Raw genomic sequence first — 7533 nt, forward strand, 5'->3', positions numbered from 1 at the left:
AAATATTTTTAAGTTCGTTTTTCTCTCTTACGATTTTTTCAAAACCCTCACACTTTTCGTTTTTTTTTTTTTTTTTTTCAATAAAATTTATAACATATCAGTAGTTTCTCTTTGTTGTGAAAATATTTTTAATTCCCATTCTCCAATATATTCTCCTATTCATGGTAGGAACAATCTCTGGAGCAAAGGCGTGACCTGCTCAAGAACAGGTATAATTCCTCTCAAATATCTTCTCGTTTCATGTGTTAATTTTCTAATTACTCTAGGGTTCTAACCCTAGTCTGTCAATCCTTGTTTTCAGGTATGGATTTTGGCATTACGAGAAGGGATGTTTGTTATATTTGGATTAAAATTTTCATTTTCTTTTTCAACACATTGATTCCTTCATCATTTACCTACAGGTTGGCCTTCTCTCGAACTTCCATACTCTGTGACTACACCGAGACACACGACGTGTAGGGTTTACTAGGGTTTTTTAGAACCCAATACAAGTTTTTCTTTCTTTATTTTTCACCCTGCCAGGGTTCAACACCAACGTCATGACATGAGCTTTTATTGCTAATGAATATTTTGACCTGGAGACTTGACTGTAATAGATGTTTATTAAATTATTGCATCAATATATAATTGATATTTTATCAGATTTGTAGACTTTCTATTCCTCGGCATATGCGAGGCGTTTGATGCAATTTATATCTGAGACTACTGTATGCATTTTATTTGATATATAAGGAGTTGGTTACTATTCCTTTTGGATTTAACTTACATGACTCATTACCTTGTCACAATTCTACGTCATATACTCTTTGTGTGCTTTCCCAATCCCTCGAGGATTTGTATAAGTTGTTCATATACAGATTTTCACACTAGTTACACAATTGTTTGGGGTGAATTCCATTCTATATTACAATGATTTCTAGTCTAAATCAACATTTAACGTTATGCTCTTTTACTATGTAATTATTATAATATCTATTATTCAAAATAGTTTTGCATTTGTCATGCACTAATTATGCTACTACATTCGACCAAGTTAATTTAATCATTCTTTTATAAATCTTACATAAAAGATATATTCTATAGTTTTTCTATGTTTTTCCTTGTTCAACTAAAAGTCAGACCTAACTACTCTTCATGCAAATGTAGATTTAACACAATTTATATTTTCTTATGATATTATATTATTACTCTACCTGTGACAATCCTTTGGTGACATTTATTTCTATGAGTATAGCTAATACAAGCATGCTTAATATACATTAAAGGGATTTTCTAGGCTTTGTGAGATTATTTATTTTATCAATTTAGTTTATGTGCTCTCTTATATTAATCTTCTTTGTGCTAGTCACATGTTAGCTAAGCTTCGATTTGTTTCTCTTGTACTATCACTTCCAGTGTCCCTTATTAGTTAGGAACAATATCAGAATATTAAGATATAGGATTTTTATAATGAATAGAAGAGTTAAAAGTAATATATAATTTATATTCATAAGTACATGCATATAATAATGTATTGTACTCTATTAACTTTCTATCTAGACTTACAAATAGAGGCATATATCTAATGAAAGGATAGGAATAACATGGACATTCCATGTTTCCTTACCAAAAAGAAATAGTTCCATTCCATTATAAAAATATTTTATTCATAGACCTAGAATGAAGTCCGATATAATTTAAGTCAGTTAAACAACTACTACATTACGACGTTTCATTTATTTTTTTATCTATAGCATGGTTTAAAAATAATAACTATTTTGGTAGAAATACACAAAATATAAAATTTTATGATCAAAGAGACTGATCTATATAAAATCTTCTAATTATAACAAGGCGGGAAAGATTCTCTGATATCTATCTTATACGTATATATTAAACAATCACAATTCCCATCTCTAACAATTACTTTTGACAATTTTATCTTCCATGCATGCATATAGAAATTGTATATAGTTAGCAATAATATATAAAAGAACAATTAGACTATGCATGTAGAACTGCAATATGAACTACACAATTAAGTACATATATACATCATTTCATCTATTCTATCAATATTTATCATTAAACAATATAGAATCAACAATAGGACAAAAACAAAATTTCATATAACCGTAGTTACTACTTGGGGAATATTCAAGAACATACACATTCTACCCAACCGCGAACTATCTCGAATAGCTCCTTTGAGCTAAGACCTTTACTTCAGGAATCAACAACCCCTTTGGTTCCTAAGTGGTTTATCATATAGATTATTCTCAACATATTTTTAGCAGCGTCCTGCTTTAAGGTCTGCCCGTCTTGTTGCCTAGGCCTTTTTGTTTTAGTTTTTTTTCTTCGAAAAAGTTTCTTTTTTTTTAAAAGCATGTCTTTCTCTCCCGTTGTGCTTTATTCTAATTGTCACTCCACTTAGCATTTCTCTCCAACTAAGTGATTAATATAATCTCTCTCTCTCTCATTATATTAATATATTTAACAACTTTCTCCTATGAATTTTTAGGAGACTTTTTTTGGAAGGTACATCATGTATACTTTAACCACTAACAATTGTTTATAAGTTGGAAATAAATCTCTAATACTCTAGTGATATTTCTTGAATAATTCCAAACAACCCATTAACTAATTCAATATGTAAAACATAATTACATTATCACATAATTTCTATATTGGCTTCCAAAGCCATTAAGTTCCACAATAAATTAAAGAGTCTAAAAACAGTTATGGCTGAAAAAGAAAAACAGAGGGGTGTTACAAAGCCCTATTACTCATGTATATGGGGCTAGCCACATGTGGAGATTGAAAGTGACTCTAAAAGATCCAAAATTGTAACTCAATTGAGGGTTAAGGAAATCAAACCTTCTTTTTGGTTCGTCATTGGACTATGTTAAATACTAAGCCACTAGGAAGAATTGGGGTTATATTCCTATATTATTTTATTTTGTTCCATAGTTGAGGAGAGAAACAAGGAATATAAAGTGAGAGAAAAATAGAGAGTTTGAAGACTATGTAGCAACTATACAAGCCACAATTCACATGTAACTCCATAAAGAGTACCTCTTTTTCTCTGGACTTGCACATTTTCCTTCTCGTACAAAGTGACTTCACCTTTTATCTAGGTTTTCTGCTATAAAAGTTTTAAAGGGAAAATCTTTGTGTCTATTATTGTTCATGAAATATGGTCCATTCTCAAAACTTGCTCCATGTATTCCATATCTACAAAGAGTACCATAAAGAAACCCTTAAATTTGAGGCTGAGCTTGATCTGCCCCAAGGGGACCATTTGGTTTGTATCCACTGAATAATGTCCTGTTCTTAGGGGAATGCCCAAGAATTTGCAGATTAGGGCATGATCTTTCATGTACTAATAAGATTTTTCCAAACAGTTGTGATGCGCATCACAAGCTCAGTGGTTTTTTTCCGCTTTTGGGAGGAAGCAATTGTGACCATCTGCCTGCCATTGCGACCCCATTACGGGGGTCTCTGTCGTCGTTGCGGCATTGGCTCTGGACCCTTCTTAACTTGAATGGGTAGAAGTCGTGCGATTCACTGCGTCGCGGAAGGAGGGAGGCCCCCTCACCCAAGCGAGGGGCTGCTCATGGGGCCGCCACCTCTTATGGGTTATATGACAAACAAAGACATGAGAGAGGATCTTCTTGGCCTAGCCTCTTGGCCGGAGGCAAACAATGCAAAGTCTGCAGAATTCTGACGTAAATCTGATAAACCGTAGGTTGCAAAGCTCATGTATAGGTTATTTCCCCTTCCCAATGAGAACATTTACCAATTATTTTTAACATTTCAATAATTTATATAAATAAAGATCTAGAATATTCTATGTTATAGTTAAATTTTTTTTTTGTTTTTTTTTAATTAGATATTATTAAATATTTTTAAAATTTAATTTGTAATTTTAAATTATATAATGCGCATAATTTAAATGTTTGAGGTTTTTTTAAATATTAAACTTATTAATAAATTTTTAAAACGATTTAAATTTTAATTTTAAAAATTTAATTAATTAAACATTTTGAAATTGTAAATCGCATACCGCAGACAAAAGGCATCGTCAATCCACACGCCAACGATAGGCAGCCGTTATTTGCTTTTTGAAATGATAACAACGTTAAGGGCGCCGGGCTGACTAAAAATAGCAAAACAGATAACTAGTGATTTGGCCTGTCCGTGGAGATATTGTTTAAGAGTTGTTTTATTCATGATACAGAAAGATCACGGTTGTGCATGTAATGAAATTTTGATCGCTTATAACGGGCGTAGCTTGTTTTCAAATTTATAGAAATTTTAATTTATTTTTAAAATTATTTTAGTTCTAATATATGTGAAATATATATGTTTTATTTATTATATTAAATTAAATTTCATTTATTAGAGTTCATTACGTTATTGGTAGGAATTAAATTTAGGTGGAGTTATTTCTCTTCACTATGCAAAATAAACCCAAATAATATTCTAATTAATTAGTTATATATATATAAAAGATTGTTACATGAACTTTTAAAATTATTGCAAATTTTTATATTTAAAAAATTATGAATAAAAAAAAATAAAAACAATATAATAATGTTTTAGGGAGATAAATCAATGCTTTTCTACCCTTCTTTTCTACAATCGAGGAGATTACTATGTATGTATTGAATTTTGAATGGTTCACTGAGTGAGAAATGAAGAATATTATATTATTAGAGTGATTGATTATTGTTCTAATAGAAGTTTTCCAAACTAGTTTTATAAAGATGTTGTAATGTAATATTTATCATTTTGACTAAGTCAAATTATATAAAAATAAAATTGAAATAAAAAATAAAACATAAAACTAAACAAAAAGATTAATGTATTGTAACGTAAACATTTTAACTAATCAAAATAAAATAAAAACAACCTTATAAATAATAATAATAATGGTTCATAGTATTGACCCATGGTATTCATGTGGAATGTAGTTTATTTAAAAGGGAGAATTAAACCAACTTAGATCCATCTTAACTCTGGATCTACCAAGTATGATCCCCCTTGATGATTGGTAGATCCACAGTTAAGATGGATCTAGGCTAGTTAATAACAAGTAGCACAACCATATAAATTAAATGGTTGATAAATTTCCATAGGCATCAATCCTTAAAAAATCAAAAAACTTAGTTCTTAATAAATATGACATTGTTAAAATTAAAAATATCACAAATCTAAGTAAATTATAACGTTATTATTATTATTATTTTATTATTATAAAAAGAAATAATGTATAAGTGAAACGTATATACATTTGAAAAAACATGGAAAAGATTCTTATACATGGAAAGTAATGCCACTTTACTATGGAGATCTTTAATTTCTAAATAATATTTGCTACAAGACCATGTGTCAATACCATGGCTCACCAATACCACATACTCCAAAAAACCATAACTATTTTCATATAACACTTCTTCATATGACATTTTTTTAATTAATCAATTTAACTAAAAAGAAAAACGATATAATTATTTTGACGATAAATCTCAATGTTTGATTTGTGTACACTAATAAAAATATTTTACAATATTTCATGAGTTAAATCCCTACCATCCATCTAATAATTATTAATAATTAAATTAAAATTCTACAAATCCAAAATAAACATGTTCATTGTAATAATTAAATGTGGTAAATTAAAAAAAGAAATCTAGTTAAAATTTAAAAAGAATATATTTTATATTGAATTTATTAAATAAAAAGATAAATAGATTTTTATTTTCCATTTTATGCTAAGTTTTTAATATTTTTCAATAAAAAAACTAAAAATTAAAAAATCTTGTTTTATATTAAATTTAGGCATTAAACAAAATCATAATTTATCAAACATTTATCTAATTTATATACAAAACATTAAACAAAATGATGATGATGATTAACTTTCAATAAAGCCAATAAGATTTATGAAACTTTAATGAAAAAATAATAATAAAAATTTTCAAAAAAGAAAATTTATTAAAAAAAATAAAGAAAAATAAACACTCTTAAATCACTAACAAATCAAAAAGATTAGAAATCTTGTAAATATTAAAGAAATAAGAGTAAATGTGAATAAAAATAGTACAATATCAACTAAACTTGCATTTATGATGCCGTGAGATTTACATTTTCAATATAAAAAACATAGATTCACGATGCCTTTTGTATGCGGTATGCGATTTACAATTTCAAAATAAAAATCAATGGACTTTATATATATATAAAAGTAGCCGTTATTTTATTTTGGAAGAAGATAACTACCAAGTTGGCATGTCGGTGGAGATATCGCTAGAAGAGTTGTTTTGTTCATAATGCGGAAGACTACAGCGTGCATGCGTTAAATTTTGAACGGTTTCATAACTCGAAAAGTAGTTTCTGGTCGAAATATCTCGAATCTCAAAAATTTAAAAAATTAATTTAGTCTTGAAATCGCTCTAATTACTTAATAATTACTTGATTATATGTGAAAATAAATTTATTTTTAAAATTACTCTAATTGCTTATTATTGTCAAAATAAATAACCTTGTTACCATTTATAAATATTTTTTATTATTTAAACGTCTAGACTTATTTTGCAAAACACAAAAATACGTATTAAAATATAAAAAAAATAAAAGAATACTCGCGTAGGCAGATAAATCAATGCTCTTCTAGAATTCCTTTTCATAATAAAGAAGATACTTTGGATATGTACTGAATTTTGAATGGTTCACGGTTCGAAAAGTAACGTTGAGAAGTGAAGTATATTAATAATAATTAACTACGTTATAAAAAAATAAAAAAATAACCGTTAAAAGTGAAAATACACTTTACTTTTTATTTATTAATAGGCATTTATCAAATATATTAAAATAAAAGATAAATACACCTTTAACGGTTCATTGTATATTAAGTTTATGTGATTTTGTCATTGAAAAATAAAAGGAGATTTGTCATTGAAAAATAAAAGTAAAATAGGCCATAAATTTAACGGTCCTTTTTATATTAAGTTTATTTGTTAGTAAAGTTTATCAATAAGTCACATGAGGGAAGCTTAGGCAGACCGAAGTTTAAATCTCATTGAGTACAATGACCTGCTGTGGTGGCAGTTAGAGGGGCAGATTCCCTTTTCCTGTGAGTCTGCTCTTGCTAAAATCTTAGGAAATTAATATACCCGACTTGCAGGTGGTTAGTTATGCTCTGGGTGTTATAGTGGCACCTATAAAGTTTGATCATTGGTCTCCCATAAATTAGACCTGATAGTTACTGATTCACCATGTGGTTAAAAATAAAAAATCTATCAATAAAACTGACACGACGATTAAATGCAGAAAACAGCAGTTTTTTCCGCTCAGCTTTTCATCGTGTAAATAGAAAGATTTCTTAGTTAGTGGAAGGTTTGGCACTCACAAATTTTGTAATCTACAGTTGAGAGCTTCTCGAGACACAATTTCTCGAAAATCTCTAGAAAAACAGACCCGAAAGAAGAAATCTGGTGATTTCATTACCGTGATGGAATATTCTTGCACTCATTACCGTGATCAATTTGA

Source organism: Pinus tabuliformis, chromosome 1_2 (assembly GCF_031772625.1).
Source record: "Pinus tabuliformis cultivar Carrire ecotype Pingquan chromosome 1_2, CPIR1, whole genome shotgun sequence".
In the NCBI taxonomy this organism is placed as follows: domain Eukaryota; kingdom Viridiplantae; phylum Streptophyta; class Pinopsida; order Pinales; family Pinaceae; genus Pinus; species Pinus tabuliformis.